Source organism: Triticum urartu, chromosome 7A (genome assembly GCF_056163025.1).
Source record: "Triticum urartu cultivar PI428250 chromosome 7A, HENAU_Tu73, whole genome shotgun sequence".
Lineage (NCBI taxonomy): Eukaryota > Viridiplantae > Streptophyta > Magnoliopsida > Poales > Poaceae > Triticum > Triticum urartu.
In genome coordinates, this window is record NC_141879.1 from 667,923,914 (window position 1) to 667,940,124 (window position 16,211).

Consider the following 16,211-nt stretch of genomic DNA (forward strand, 5'->3'; position numbering starts at 1 on the left):
TATACATTAAACAGATTCACTTAAGCAAACAAACAAATTTGGTTTCTAAATAACACTACTTATTGGGAATGTTTTCCGTATGTTCCATTTTAACCAGGAAGAAGTGATATGTTGTTGTCTTAAATCCACATTACCCTACAAGCACTAACCACATAATTTGTGGGTTCCTTTCCCATAGGATCATTACTTTCTCAGAGGATCATTAGATATATGTAGTATCTTACAACTAAGAATGAAAAAGTTAGGGTAAGGACAACATAACAAGTTGAAACACAGACGCATCAAGAGTTTGGTAAAGCAAGACACCATTTTATTTCAGATTGAGCCTCATAATGGAATTTAAAAACTTCCATGAAACTTGAAGCATTGTATGCTCTTGTCCACGAAGAGAGATATAGCCTTATAGCACCAGCATGCCTGTCTATGTTACTCCTCAAGCCAAACTATAAAACTTTTATCTGTCGACAACCTGTCCAAAGACACAGGCTAATTCCCCTCAAACTGTCCATTCCGCCACAAATATGCACAGGCATGCATCACCTTCCTCTTTGGTCTTCTCATTCGCGTGAACATCGTCGACATTGCCCACCATGCTTGCTCACATCTACTTGCTCCTTGTCAAGTACATCCACGCTTCCAACTCTCACCTCATCACCATGCTCGTTGATGCATATGTCAAGTCCAGCCTCGTCACACATGTGGGTGTACAATTTTCGTCTGACACATGAATGGCCATTGCCACGCCCGCCCTTCTCGTTTGTTACGCCCCTACTAACCTCACCGCCGTGTGCGTCCTTATCCTGAGAAAAATACATTCAGAACATTAAAAAAATCGTAATATTTAAACGTTTTTTTGAGTCAATGGAAGATGCGGTTATGCACCTTCACTTCATTATCAGAGGAGTCAAAAGTTAGGATTTAATATAGCTTTCAACAGGAATAATGTGTATTATAATCAAGCATGGGCTAGGTTATCAATGAGAAGCATAATACAGAAGCAAGCTGAAGCTACCCACTCTTAGCTTTATAGTGTATACTACACTACATACTACAGAAGCATAATTTTGAGATTAACGCTACAACTTTGTCATGTATCAGGGTATCTTTGTTTTGAAAAGAACACATCATGTGTGGAATGTGGCTGGTAACATGTGCTCATTGTTCAGGGTGTGTCGAGATCTGCAAGTATTAGCACAAGAAACTCTTCAGTTGTAACACAATCTACCAATGCCTGAAACAAATAGAATTATTGAAATGGCCTACCGTCAAATTATTACCCAGAGTATATAACTTATTTTTCAAGTAAATAAGATCGCGTGTGAAAAGAGATATGTCCAAGCTATGATGAGAAGTTCATACCAATCATGTACATGAAAGCATTTGACTATAGCCACTCCTGAAAAGTAGATTAGAAAAATAATGCAGACCAAAAAAACATGGTGAGCGAGTGAAAGACTGAACTTACCTTTACTAAGATTTCCGCATATGCCAAACAAATTCCAGCACTGACTTTTATCCAAGCGCCGCTCTGGCTCTTTTCCTTCATACGTATCACCCTGCAATGAAACATATCACATTAAAAATAATTAGAGGTATCCTGAAAAATAAAATGATAGCAATTAGTATTATTCAGTAAATGAACAATGAGATTTCTGGAAAATACATTGTAGTAACATATTACCATTTTTGTAGTACCATAAGAACATATTAAATTAGGCCAAGCTCTGGAAAACGCCCATTCTTTTCATGTTATTATTCATATAATGGGATTTCAAAAGAAGAGCGAGAGAGAAGGGAGCATGATGGAATTATTAGTATGCCCATGTTACAAGCACATGCTTATACAAGAACACGTTTCTGCATCTATCATAGATTTATAGTATGTCCTAGCTCTGTCGCCACAAAATGTGGGTGCATTATAGTTAGCATGGAAGAACACCGTCCGGTAACATCACCATGCCAAAATGTGGGATAACTGTCCTCTGTAATCTTTTGGTGATAAGATTCATTGCTCTATCTATTATATCTCGTATTCTTCATGTTCTTTGCGCCATCAGTAGAGAAGGCAAAATAATTTCAATAGTTCCAAACATAAAATCCTGATGTTGCTCTCTTATCAAGTTAATCTGGAATTTCTACCAAAAAAATGTTCCCTGTTCATAGAGATGCTTGACACAAATTGGTTTGATTTAATATAACCATCAGCGAGTGAGTGACGAAACTACATGCTCTCAGATCTTAGGCCCATGTCAGAACTTGCATGTTCCTACACAAAGCTGGGCCAGCAACACCTTCCCAATGAGGAGTCGAGGCAAATCTGTGACTGATTGCGCCTCACAGACTCAAGGTTTCTGTAAACTGCTTAAATTATTCAAAGCATGATGACGGGGATGATATCCCATATATCTTTTGCGTACTGGTGTATCATACGGTCACTGCTGAACTTGGGGGAACCAGCTGTATTGAGCATGGACGTTTTTGTCTAAAGCCACAGGTAGAGACGGATATGATGTGATTAGGAGGATCAAACACTCTGAGTGACTATCTACCAGTCTATCTGTCTATGTGGAGTTAGTAATGAAATAGCAAACTAAAAATGTTAATCACACATGAAACAGAGTGGAAATATCCACGATAACGGAATAATGTTCAGAAATGAAAATCAGTTTTCTGAAGTTATTTTTGGATTGGAATGCATAGAACGACTTTCCTGAAGCTAGGTTCATCAAAGCTCATATATCAACAGCCAACATATGAGTAATTATAGCACATCTAGCACCTGCATTCTCTGATTGGCTATGATGTTCTTCCAACATACTGATAAACACTTCAGTGTGAAATAAGAAATATTCCTAACAATCAGTGAAGTCGTTCATAGTGAAACACTGATGTACCATTGGGTAAAACTTGCACAGAGGCATAGGCATATAACTGTCATATTCAAATGCGTTGAAACCTAACGAATCTAAATCTAACAATGTCATTCTTGTGAAATATCATCCAAAACTAGTTAATATAATAAAGAAGAGAAGTAGACACACTGAGCAAAACATGAGAAATATTTTGCTTTTCGTTAATACAATGATCAAGATACAAATGCAATGATTAGAGGGGACACAAAAAAGGCCTTGGCATTAACTCACATGAAGTGAAATAAATAACAGGTTTGTGGTAACACTCCAATCTGATGCACAAGAACTCTGAATAAAGCATCACCAAATCGAGATATACTTGGTTCTATAGTCCCATGCATTTACATTTCTACACTTTCAAGTTTTTGGATCAACGACACTAAATAAACAGAGCATCTAACAAAAAAACATTATGTTACGAAAGCATTTCCCATGTCTTCTGTTATTAGGTCTATACAGGATAGTGTTAGGCCAAAAAAGTGAAAGAGTGTAATGAGAAGGTCTAGCAAGTATATTGTAATAATTTCCTTTAAACTGCAGTTTTTTAAAATGAGCTCATTTACTGTTGGTTTGTCATATTTAGGTGTAGTCGAAAGAGAATCCAACTCAAAAGCTAGCAAAGCTCCATCCTGGATACGACATAGTACGGGCATATTTAAGCATTGACTGCTTGATCAATTGTGGCTTGTTAAATATTAATTGTACCTAGTTAAATAGTAATTGTCCCTACTTACATGGTATAAGGAACACTTTCTCAACAAATGCAATGCTTCGGTAACTACAAACCATAATGCTTCAGTAACCACACAGTTTTTCTCTGTTTAGTTGCAAGAACAGGGCGAGTAGAAACTTTTTTTTTGCCTTCATTACCTCGCAGATTGAAATAGAAAGTGAGGCACCCTGACTCGATGTTCCTGAAGGCGCCCTCGCTATGGCCTAGTTCACCCTTCTCAGGGCCAGGAGTAAAACCACAGCTTGCCTCCTCAAAATACCAGCAGAACCAACTCATCAGGCATGCAATCAGGATAACAACATATCATTCAGAGTTCAAACCAAGTAAACAAACATATGCATCAGGCACTGGTGCATCCAAAGTTTAACTCTATTCTCCTCCCACTTAATGGATGAGGCAAATCTTTTGCCTTCGTTTCGGAAAAAAAAGTTTAACTATATCAAGAGATAAAAACAATTAGCATGTCATATATGGCAATCTGTAAGAGATAAAATAATAGCCATATAGATACCAGACCTTACTCCCTTACAAGACAGTGTCATAAAAAACTCTTAAATCAGCACCAGGATCAATTCACCACACCAAACCAGTCATCATGAACTGATGATACTTGGGGTAACTTGTCCAAATGAAAATAAAATTAAACCATGGTGGTTCAGTTTCAAATAAAAAGTGCATATATCGGTTCGAAGTGGACTCGCCACGCGTTGACTGAAAAATAACTCATGTGCCAAGAAACATAATCTTACATCTGACTTTTAGCTGACAGCAAAATGGCTCATTCAAATCAAGCAACTATCTAAGATGCAACCTTTATTTGTCATCAAGCACTGAAGAGCTTGTTGTGCATAGATTGATGCCCAGGAGAAACAGAGGGGGCGAAAAAACACACCGCTCAGGGCTTGTAGATCTGGCCATCAATAATTGCGAGGTGTGCTATTATGACCACCACAATACCATGGGTGGAAAAGCCACTTAAACTTTCAGTTTAGAACAATACATGAACGAGCTTTCTAACTTCTAAACTATGCAGGCTTAGAAAACTAAAAACCATACATGACCACAAGTTTGCTGCAACAAATTCAAGAAGAATTCGCCACAGCAAACTGAACCTGAAAGATAACCGATATATATGATCCATGTTGTAGGACACCGTAAACAACAAAAAGGAAATGAAGTACGTACTATTATGCATCTGAACCATATTGACTACTGATGTAACCTGTGTTGATGAATCTGAAAAGGCTGCGACTTGCTCGGAAATTCAAAGTGCGTCATAACAAGCTTGATGGAGCCGCACACACTCTCGAAGGCGACCAGGGAGAGGTCGATGCAGGTGATATCGCCGCCAGAAGCTCCAGCACATGTCGCTAGTTGCCGCACCTGACCTCAAGGATCTGCAACACATCAACCCACAACATATACTCAAATCAGTAAATGACAGAGTCCCACACGAGTGACATCAAGAATGAGTGGTGGATGCAGCTTCCAGAACATGCATCAAGTGAGCGAGTTCCAAATCATCTAATCACTTACAAAGAGAACTCTGTCATGTGACTGAATACCACGTCTCAAAGATGACCATGTGGGTTGAGGCACGAGCAAGGTGAAGGCACCATTGTTTTGACCATGCTGTGACAAAAAGAGTGATGGGAAATTAGGAGCACAAGGGTGTTTGGCTGAATTCAAGAAATCAATCCAAATCACAGAGTGGGGAAATTAATCTAATCTTGTCAAGGAAGATATTTACGTAATTGAACTAATATAATCAATTTCCAAAGAGAAATAGGAAAATCCTAGACTACTTTCAACATCAAGAACTGTATGTTTGCATGAGCACACAGGAAGGGGATGTCATGCCTTGTAAGGGAAGAGCAACAAATCGACAAGTTGTCGGCTGACCTGGAGGAGAACCAGAGCACGTTGTCTTCTCCACTCCTTCACGAGGCGGTACTTGACAGCCATGGTGAGAAACCGGCATCAGGATACATGTGCAAACAACGGAACCAACATCTCTGTAGGCGGACCAGACCAAATCCATCAGGTACCCAAGCCAATGGATGCGAGGGGTGGATGCATTTATCATATCAGAGGGGCAACAGGGAACCCGACAATGGTGCATCTAGGCATGCGAGAGCAAGCCACACAGGAGCCTGGTGACGAGCCAAGGGCCACCCCGGCGCGAGCCAGGGCCGGCAGAGCACAGTGGACGGAGGGCCAAATGCGGCTGGCAGACGCAGATCCGCGGATCTCCGGGCAGAGCGTCGCCACCGGCCCGTGGAGTCAAGCGGGAGTGGGGGAAGCGGGCGGTGGAGGAGGGCGCTGGGGTTGGGGTCGCTGTCGGACGAAACGACAGATCCGGCGATGATGTAGCCGTCGCGCGCGACCCGATCTGTGCGCCGCAAGCAAGCCCAACGGCGGCCAACAAGTGCCGTGCAGAGTGCCGCGATGGGGAGGAGGTGGGCCATGTGGGCAACCGAGTGCCGTGCAGGTCAAGCTGGCCGCCGGCGGGAGGGCAGCTGACGGCCACCATGAGCGAAGGTGAAGATCGGATCGAGGGGAGGAGAAGCTCGCACGAACGGACTTGGATTTCGACGGGAGACGCGTCCCTGCTCTGAGGAGCCGCCTTCGCCGCCGCCGCCGACTGCACTCTCAAGCTATCATGGCGGGGCAGCGAGGGTAAGAAACCCTAGCGGTAGCCGAGCGTGGGGGTGGGGGGTTGGAGTGCTGTTGCGTGAGGGAGTGGAGAGGTGGAGATGCTCCTGCAGCCGTGCCCAATAAAGAGGTCGGGCCGGCGGAGCAGCAGGGGCGGCAGCGGAGCGGGAGATGAGGGCGACGGCGGCACGGGAGATGGGGGAAAGAGAGAGGTCGCATCGGGATCGAGAGGTGGGGGGCGTTGTACTGGTTTTTGCGGGAGGGGTGGTGCGAAAAAAAATCTATGAAGGTTAACCTACGAAAAAAACCGGACAAAAATGGTGGAACGAAAATTGACCAGCAGAGACTACCAACTGCTTCATTAGAAGTAGAGATATCTCGTTGTGACCACTCTCATCTAGCCTGTGGGTTACCGTCACCGGACATTGGAGGCACTTGTATATCTATCTATCTATCTATCTATCTATTTATCTATTTATACTTCTATATATCTATCTATCTATCTACTCTATACTAGTAGAGTGCCCGTGCATTGCCACGGACTCCTGAAATAATTTACAAGAGTTACATGTTAACTTTCTAAGGCCTCGCTCTATCGTAGATGCAGACCCCGCCACTGATTCCACCCCGCCTTGGCCACCGCCTGCCACCGCGCTGCCCCATCGCGTTCGCCTTCGCCTGCCCTGACCCTGCCCGCCTCCTCTCCGGCCATCTCCGCCTCTGGTCCATCCTCCGCCTGGCCCCGCTCCGTCCGCCTCCTCTCTGGTGCTGCTCCGTCCGCCGCCCGCTCCGTCCGCCTCCGCCCCGCGCCGCACGCCGTCACCCCGCTCCGTCCGCCTCCCCCCCACTCCGCACGTCGCCGCCCCGCTCCCCGCTCGGCCGTCGCCCGCTCCCCGATGGCGCCGAAGAAGACGCCGAAGGGCAAGTCCGTTTTCTTCGGCATGAGGGCGAAGCCCTCCGGGAACTTCGGACTGGAGTTCTCCGACGCCGAGCAGCGTTCGTGGCTCGGCACGTAGCCCACTGCCGATGAGGTCGTGCCTACGATGTGGCGGTGTGGCGTGCCGGACAGCCGAAGACGGACCTAAACTTTCCGGAGGTCGAGTCCCAGGCGGTGGTGGAGTGGTTCGTGCCGCGGCGCATCCGTATGGGGGAGATGCCAGCTAAGAAGGCGAAGAAGAGACCGGCGGTTGTTGTCGCTCCCAGCGAGAGCGACGAGGCGGTGATGGCTTGGTTTGCGCGATTTGTAATTTGCTGCAAAGCCATCTCTAATGAAATGCTATTTGCTACATTTTTTAAATAGAAAAATTATTCCGATCAGCCAGCCATAACTCAACAGACCAATCTCTAATGAAATGCTATTTGCTATATTTTTTAAATAGAAAAATTATTCCGATCAGCCAACCATAACTCAACAGACCAATCCGAACCCACATTTTCTAAAGTAAAGAAATTATTTCCCTTGATAGATCAAGATGCCAAAGTGGCGTTTACCCGACTGCTATGTTCCTACACACACATAGCAAATTATTTTTCAAATTAAGGAATTAAGAAAAAGAAGAATATCATGATGTTCGTGGCACTTGCCAGGTCTGCCATGCTACCATGGCATCGTCTTTTTAGTCTCTACCCACATGCCGAGTTGAGAAATAATCTTCGGATATACCCATTGCTAATACACTCACGTACATAATGTCCCTTGGCTGATTGATTTGGCTGGCTCTTAACACAAGCACACAACATACAAAATCAGTCAATGGCCACACGTATGCATTGTTTACTTTATTCCAATTGTGATGCAATCGTGACACCTACTCGCCCCGTCCGCTCGCCCGTCACGGTAATTGCCTACTCGCCGTTGGTGCCAACCGCTCGACCTCGCCACCGCCACTCACCACTCAGTCTTCACCGGCTGCCCATTGCCTCTTGCACCACCCGCGTGCTCGCTCGGCCCAATGTTGTTGATTGGAATGCGGGACTGAAGGTAATCCATGGACAGGTTTTAGTTCTGCTTGGCATTAATATTTGGTACTTGTCAATCCATCTAACGCACAAAAAATCGACTCTCAGACAGAAAAGTGATGTAATTCATTTGTCAAGTACCCTGCTCTAAAAACTCAGTGACAAATGAATCTAGTAGAAGTAAAAATGGTAAGAAGCACTCAGCTCAAACTATAACATGGCTAAAATTAATTAATTTAACAATTGTGGTTCAATAGTTGGAACACTGCAGTTTTCTTTATATGGACTTATACTAAAGATAATTTAGGTATGGGAGAGAAAAACATCACCTCCAATCATTAACATCCCAATATTCTGACATAGATTTGGCACTGACTTCTCTAGATGAACAATGATCCCAATGTCCCTCTTACTGGATAGCAAGTCCAATGTCAACAGCAATACGCAATAGGGAGCGACATCTGAAATCTTGTGGTCCATAGCAATTAGAGTCCTTCTCAAGAACTTATCCTGCTTCGATAACCACATATGAACCAACCATAGAAGCTCCATGGCCTGAAAAATTGGATGTGGGGAGCCATGCTTATAACATTTAGACCTGTGACCAAGGCATATATCAAGACCTTTTGCCAAACGTGAATTTCAATCCAAAATGATTACAATGGACTTAGATATAGAAATACCTTCCTTGGTTTATTCCCTTAATTTTCCAGTCTGTGTGCATATAAATGTTACAAGAAATCAAAACCCAAGAGGTATCAGCAAAAGAAGGCACTACGAACTGAGAGAAGTAATTACCTCTTCTAGTATAGTCTCAAACACTTTCCATATCTTTTGTACGAGCTCTTGCTGAACTTGAGAGTCATTATTGTCATAAAGCTCATAACTGAAAGACAATATAAGATGTTATATTAGTTGCATCTTTATTTGGGTTTAGCATGTCTATGAACATATAGAACATAGATAAAGTTGTACCCCTCAAGATCATGGTAAAAAAGCAGAGTCGTCTCCACTTGTGTGGCACATGAAGAAAATTTACTGGATCGGAACACACACCAGCACTTGTTCTCTTTATGGACCATGGCACAAAATTTGTGATATCAGCAAAAGGAATTTCTGGCGCTATTCTCAATGTTCTGTTCATTCACACGCAATGGAATTATCTGTAACATTATATATGTACATGATGCATACTGAAGTATAAGCATAATCTCTCATTTTGTTAAAAAGGTTGCCTTTTTGTACATGGATTATCAAAACCTGTCCTATAAATTTTCATATGCTAGAAAAAGGCACTACTTTTAGACGTACCAAAATACCAAAGTGAAATATATTTAGTATATCCATCGTTCATGGAGGCATGTATTGATGATGCCCCACATGGGGGGCCTTATTTAGAAGCTGATTGTTCTTATAAAGGTGAATGTGGGCATGTGCGTACTCATATGAAGGTGAATTTGCCTCCCATTTATGGTCTTAAGATTTGTTGGAGATTAGAGAAACTAAAACAGACATGTCTGATGGTGGTCATGTTTATTATTCCTGCAATTTCAGAGGTATATATATTGACTATGGTAGTTGGCAACCATAGTTGCAGTTCTCCCTATTCTCAAAATAATTATGCAAATCTCAGATGATAATAGTACAAGGATGCCCAAAAATCCAAAGTAGAAGTGAAATAATGCTATTGTTTTTACTTCTAAAAGAGTAGCCAATATGATAATCTAAACTATAACTTCAGATGCTTACACGCACCTTGGGTAGTTGTCACCAATAAATTTTCTCCGATCAATAGTCAGTATTTCAACTCTCCATAAAGCATGATTTGCATTATTTTTACCATGTATAATGAAAATCACTGGTAACTTCATATCTCATTTGCTCACTAATGGCAACTGGAATGTGTGTGCTGGAATAGAGGCCTGAAATACTGTAAGCCTGGCAAAGAAGCACCGTAAAGTTGTCACTCCCAGGAAACTCCATGAATAATAATGTATTTTGGAAAGGAGGCAAAGTTCAATTTCCAAGTAGGTGGGCATTGTACAGCAATGAGTTTACTAAACTGTACTCCCTCTGTTCCTAAATATAAGTCTTTTAAGAGATCTCGATAAGAACTACATACGGATGTATATAGACATATTTTAGAGTATAGATTCACTCATTTTGCTCAGTATGTAGTCTGCATTGGAATCTCTAAAAAGACTTATATTTAGGAACGTAGGGAGTACATATTACAATGCACACTTGTTGTACTGGCATAGTTTAGATTATAATTGGTTTATAGGCACAAACAAATTAAATTACTCATAAATATTTAAACCAGACAGATGGTTGATTATGTTTAAACCAGACAGATGGTTTCATTCAGTGGATTAGAGCGAACAAACACGCATCAATGATTATTAGAGGAGTTGGGGCAGGAAATCAAGTGACCAGAATTGAACTCTCTCTCTCTCTCTCTCTCTCTCTCTCTCTCTCTCTCTTTCTCTCTCTCTCTCTCAATTCAAGGCAATTCATTAATATATGTTGCTCCTTTCAGTTCAGGGCCTTCCTTTTCTTGTGCCAGCACACATGCCACCTAAATCGATATGGCTGAAACACATGCCATCACACATGCCACCTACATAGAAATGGCTGACACACCATTCTAAGGAATAGATTACACATAACCTTGATGACAGAACTACTGCCAATGTAAAATATTTGTAAGCCTAATTGAGAACTATGTCAGAAAATAAAATAAAATAAAATTGTCACTATTGTATTCTTGTAAAACAAATTATCACTCGTGTTCTTGGTAAACACGATGAGATGTAAACAGTCAATGAGATTATTAGAAGTGATAAAAATGGAAATGCACAAGAAGCACAACATATTAACAAAAAAAATTAGAGCAAGGACTGACATGACGATAGGAAAAATGAATAATGAGGTTATTAGAAGTGATAAAAAAAGAAATGCACAAGCAATGCAAAATACTAAAAAGAATTCTAGAAGGTTTCACATGACTATGGGCAAATGGTTTTTGCTTTCAGCGAATTTATGGAGACAACAGGTGGCTCTGAGCTTGGCAACCTAGCATGTACTGAATATATCTTTGAATGACTTACTGCAAGTGTGTGTCATTAAAGTAACGAAATTGTTCTTCACAAGCTTGATTCCTGATAATCAAGGGCCAATGCATCAGACTTATGCATAGAAAAGAGACCAAGTTGATGCAAAACTCTCACATATTACAACACCGCTGCCACTGCAATTCAGGCAGCTCCTTGTGTGCCGCCTTGTTCTTCTATATCCGCAACAAGTTCATTTGGTCCACAAATTGTTTGGCCGAATGCACTTATTAACATTACAACACATAGGCAAGCTAGAAATCTTCGCATAAGGGGGATACCTTCTTCCTACATGAGATTAAAAAAATGTACATCAGACTTCAAAGCAAAACGATCCTTGACGATTGAGGGAATCAAATTTCAGAGGACCACCAGGGGCCCCATCTTGCTGTGACTGGTAGTGAGGAGCAGCCCCAGAGTAGCATCATGTATCATAAAAATCATGCTTGGAGTGAAAACAAACAAACTTGCATCGTAATCTGCTACCAACTGTACACTGCATGTTACCTACAAAGCAAACTAAAAGAAAAGTATTTCTTGTTTGAGAACCGAAGAGACATGCACACATATCATGGTATGAAAAGATAATAGAGTTGCAATTTGATGCAATCATCAAGATAGGTTTGAGTGTCGTGAGGATGGAGTCAGAGCTTCACGGCCACCTGAAGCGAAGAAGTGCAGTCGTATTGGATTTAACAGGAGCCGGTCATCATCACCATACAGCAAGAGATGCAAGCAATTGGTCGCCGGACCCACGCAGTCCCGACCATACATGCGATCGCAAACCTCGCAACATGAAGATCAGAACACAAAATTTGAATCAATTTGGTCCTCTTCTCCTGAGAGAATGAATGAATGAATGAGCTTACCACATCTGAATCTGTTGTTGCCGCTACAAGTCAGGCTTATAGCAATAGAACTTGCAGCCCCTGCTGAACGCGAATGACAGCCATTGAACAAATCACAATTACACCCCACTCCATGAACATATTTAATTTGCATTCCAAGGTACCAGATGATGCCGAAGGCAAAGGGGTCATGGCCGTAGATGATGAAGCAGAGGTCGGCGCTGACGAAGTCCATGAAGGCGCCGAAGATGGCCACTGGGTCCTGCCCTGCCATGTCGGCATCGCCGGGGAAGCCAGGAACGCATGGTCAAACGTACATTAGCAGGAAGCACACACAGCGGCAGGGCACATCACGTACACATGCTGGGTACAAACGAACAATCTTATAGTACACAAAAAACAGAGCAAGGATAAATAAATTTGCTTTCTCAAGAAATAAATTAGGGTTCACAGGAACTTCTTGAAAGCTGAATAAAACTGTTGCTTATTGATTGATTTGGTGCGGCATACAAGAGTATATAAGAGGGTACAAACCGACTTGGGGTAGGGGTACAAAACTGACTTGGACTAGAAGTCGTATACCATAAGGACTACTCTAACATCCCCCCGCAGTATCAACGGCAGGCTCGACGACGGTGAGACTGAAACATATATCTTGAAACGGCTTAGTAGGCAGTGCCTTGGTGAAAATGTCAGCAAACTGAGCCGTAGAGGGAACATGAAGCACCTGAACCTGACCAAGAGCAACCTTTTCACGAACAAAATGAATATCAATCTCAATATGCTTTGTGCGTCGGTGTTGAACTGGATTGCCGGTCATGTAGACTGCTGATATGTTGTCACAGTAGACAATAGTGGCCTGCTCAATAGGCCTGTGTAGCTCGGAGAGTAACTGTCGAATCCATATTGTATCTGCAACGGCATGTGCCACAGCACGATACTCAGCCTCGGCCAACGAACGTGAGACTGTAACCTGTCTTTTCGAAGACCAAGAAATCAAATTGTTACCAAGAAAAACACAAAAACCGAAAGTGGACCTTCGAGTGTCAGGACAACCAGCCCAGTCTGCATTAGAGTATGTGGTAAACGGGTTTGGAGAAGAATTATTGAGGTGGAGACCATGATTGAGAGTTCCTTTTAGATAACGAAGAATGCGTTTAACATGATTATAGTGAGGAACCCGGGGATCATGCATATAGAGACATTCTTGTTGAACAGCAAAAGAGATTTCAGGACGAGTAATGGTGAGATATTGGAGAGCACCTGTTAGGCTACGATAGAGAGTACGATCGGAAAAGGGTTCACTGGTAGCCGAAAGTTTAAAACTAGTATCGACAGGAGTGCGAGATGATTGACAGTCAAGCATACCAGCACGATTAAGAAGATCAAGAATATACTAGCGTTGGGAAAGAAAAAGGCTGGAGGAATCTCGAACGACAGCAATGCCTAAGATATGCTGAAGGAGTCCTAGGTCAGTCATAGAAAATTCAGACCTAAGAAGAGAGACAATATGATCTAAGAACTTTTGAGAGGATGCGGTAAGAATGATATCATCTACATAAAGAAGTAAATAGGCAATGTCAGAAGTTTGATGATACACAAAAAGAGAGGTGTCGGAGAGAGATGGAGTGAAGCCTATTGTTTGGATGAAGGAGGAGAAGCGTTGAAACCAAGCTCGTGGGGCCTGTTTAAGACCGTAGAGAGATTTCTGAAGAAGACATACATGAGTTGGAAAGGATGGATTTTCAAAACCCAGAGGTTGCTGGCAGTAGACAGTTTCTTGAAGGGAACCATGGAGGAAAGCATTTTTAACGTCAAGTTGTTGAATAGGCCAGGAAGAGGAGACAGCAACACTAAGAACGGTGCGAATGGTGCTAGGTTTAACAACAGGAGAAAAGGTTTCTTCATAATCAATTCCTTGTTGCTGAGAAAAGCCACGACAAACCCACCTGGCTTTATATCATGAGAGGCTCCCATCGGAGTGGAACTTTTGGCGAAAAATCCATTTGCCAGAAACAATATTTGTATTGGGAGGACGAGGAACAAGTTGCCAGGTGTTGTTTTGAAGTAAAGCATTATATTCTTCTTGCATGGCAGCGGCCCAGTTGGGATCAAGTAGAGCAGTTTTGTAATTCTTTGGGAGGGAAGTGAGAGATACGGAGGTATGAAGGTTTAGGCGGTTTTGGGGTTGATGAAATCCTGATTTGGCCCTAGTACGCATGCAATGATCATTAATTGGGGCTGCTGTAAGAATAGCACGAGGGGGTATGGTGGGTACGGGTTAGTCCGGCGCATCGGAAGAGTCGGACGAAGGAGTAGGGCTGGGTGATGGAGTGGGAGTAGGGGCCGGGGGTGGTGGGGAGGGAGCAGGGATCGGAGGTGTTGGGGACGTCTCGGGTGGGGTGAGGGTAGGGTTGGTATGGGCTATGGCGGGTGTTAATGGTGGTGGTGGTGTGTTGTGTTCAGCAGGTAGGGGAGTATATAGTTGGAAAGGACGGGGAGAAGGGGTGTTTGCGGAGCTAGGGGTGTTTGATGGTGTAGTAGTGCGTTGTGAGAAAGGAAAAATGTGCTCAGCAAACGTGACATGGCGAGAGACATGAACGTGTCCGGTGTGAAGGTCGAGACAGCGATAGCCTTTGTGCTCGTCAGAGAAGCCAAGAAAGGCACATGGGATAGAGCGTGGTGACAATTTATTTGCAGAACTGGCATAGGCATTGGGAAAACAGAGACAACCGAAAACACGAACCGCGGAGTAGTCGGGATGGGAAAGAAAGAGGGAATAATAGGGAGTAGTGTTGGGTTTAATTTTAGAAGGGCGAATATTTAGAAGGAAGGTGGCCATGTGTAGGGCTTCAGCCCAAAACTTGGGAGGCAGAGATGATTGAATGAGGAGAGTGCGAACGATATCATTGAGGGTGCGAAGAGAACGTTCGGCTTTACCATTTTGAGGGGATGTGTAGGGACATGAGAACCTTAGCAAGATGCCATGTTGTAAGAAGAAAGTATGATTTTTAATGTTATCAAACTCGCGACCATTGTCACATTGGATAAAGCGAATTGGGAGGAAGAAGTGAACAGACACATAGCGTTGAAAATTAAGAAAGAGAGAATGGACCTCGGATTTGTTGCGTAGAGGAAAAGTCCAGACAAAGTGGGTGAAATCATCTAGGATAACAAGGTAGTATTTAAAACCCGAAACACTTGCAATGGGAGAGATCCATAAATCACAATGTATTAATTCAAAGGGATAAGTGCTACAAGAGCTAGAGGAACTAAAGGGAAGACGCACATGTTTGCCTAATTGACATGACTCGCAAAACACAGAATTATCATGGTATGGTAAATTCACTAAGCATAGAAGCTAAGACGACAGGGTTGGGATGGCCCAAGCGACGATGCCAGAGATCGACGGAGGCCAGCATGGATGTTGGAGGGGTGGCGGCAGGAACTCCATTAAGAGAATAAAGATCACCGGAGCTATTGAAGCGAGCGATCTCGGCCTTGGTCAGGTAATCCTTCATAGATAAACCAAAAGGGTCGAATTCAGCCGAAACTAGATTGTCGCAAGTAAATTGGCGAACAGAAATAAGATTTTTAATGAGGGAGGGTGCAACTAGAACATCGCGAAGTAAAAGAGGTTTAGTGGAAGAGGGAAGTTGAGCCTGACCAACACAATATATAGGAATAGATGATCCATCTCCAAGGGTAATGGAAGGGAAATGAGATTTAGTGCAAGATGATAACCAATGACTAGATGCAGACATATGACTAGAGGCCCCTGAATCAAAGATCCAATCCGTACCTGAGTTTCCTTGTGCAGCAAAGTTATTCATGGCCTGGAGAAAAGCGGCTTGATCCCAGCTCGGCGTCGCAGGTGAGGGTGGCGTCGGGAGTAGTGCCGGCGGATATGATGGTGAAGGCAGTAGGGCCGGCTGGGGAGTGTAGTAGGCGCCGCCGTCAGTGGAGTAGTGACCATAAGGAGCATACGTCG

The 16,211-nt window shown here is 43.2% G+C and overlaps 1 long non-coding RNA gene across 1 annotated transcript; it reads right to left on the reverse strand.

Annotated features, from left to right (window-relative positions):
• Positions 1-288: 288 nt before the first annotated feature.
• On the reverse strand, positions 289-6,552 carry LOC125522589 (uncharacterized). The gene is made up of 5 exons (XR_007289843.2): positions 5,548-6,552; positions 5,182-5,277; positions 3,783-5,042; positions 1,466-1,556; positions 289-800 (listed from the first exon to the last, which is right to left on the reverse strand). It is a non-coding gene; the product is annotated as an uncharacterized LOC125522589 (long non-coding RNA).
• Positions 6,553-16,211: the final 9,659 nt, after the last annotated feature.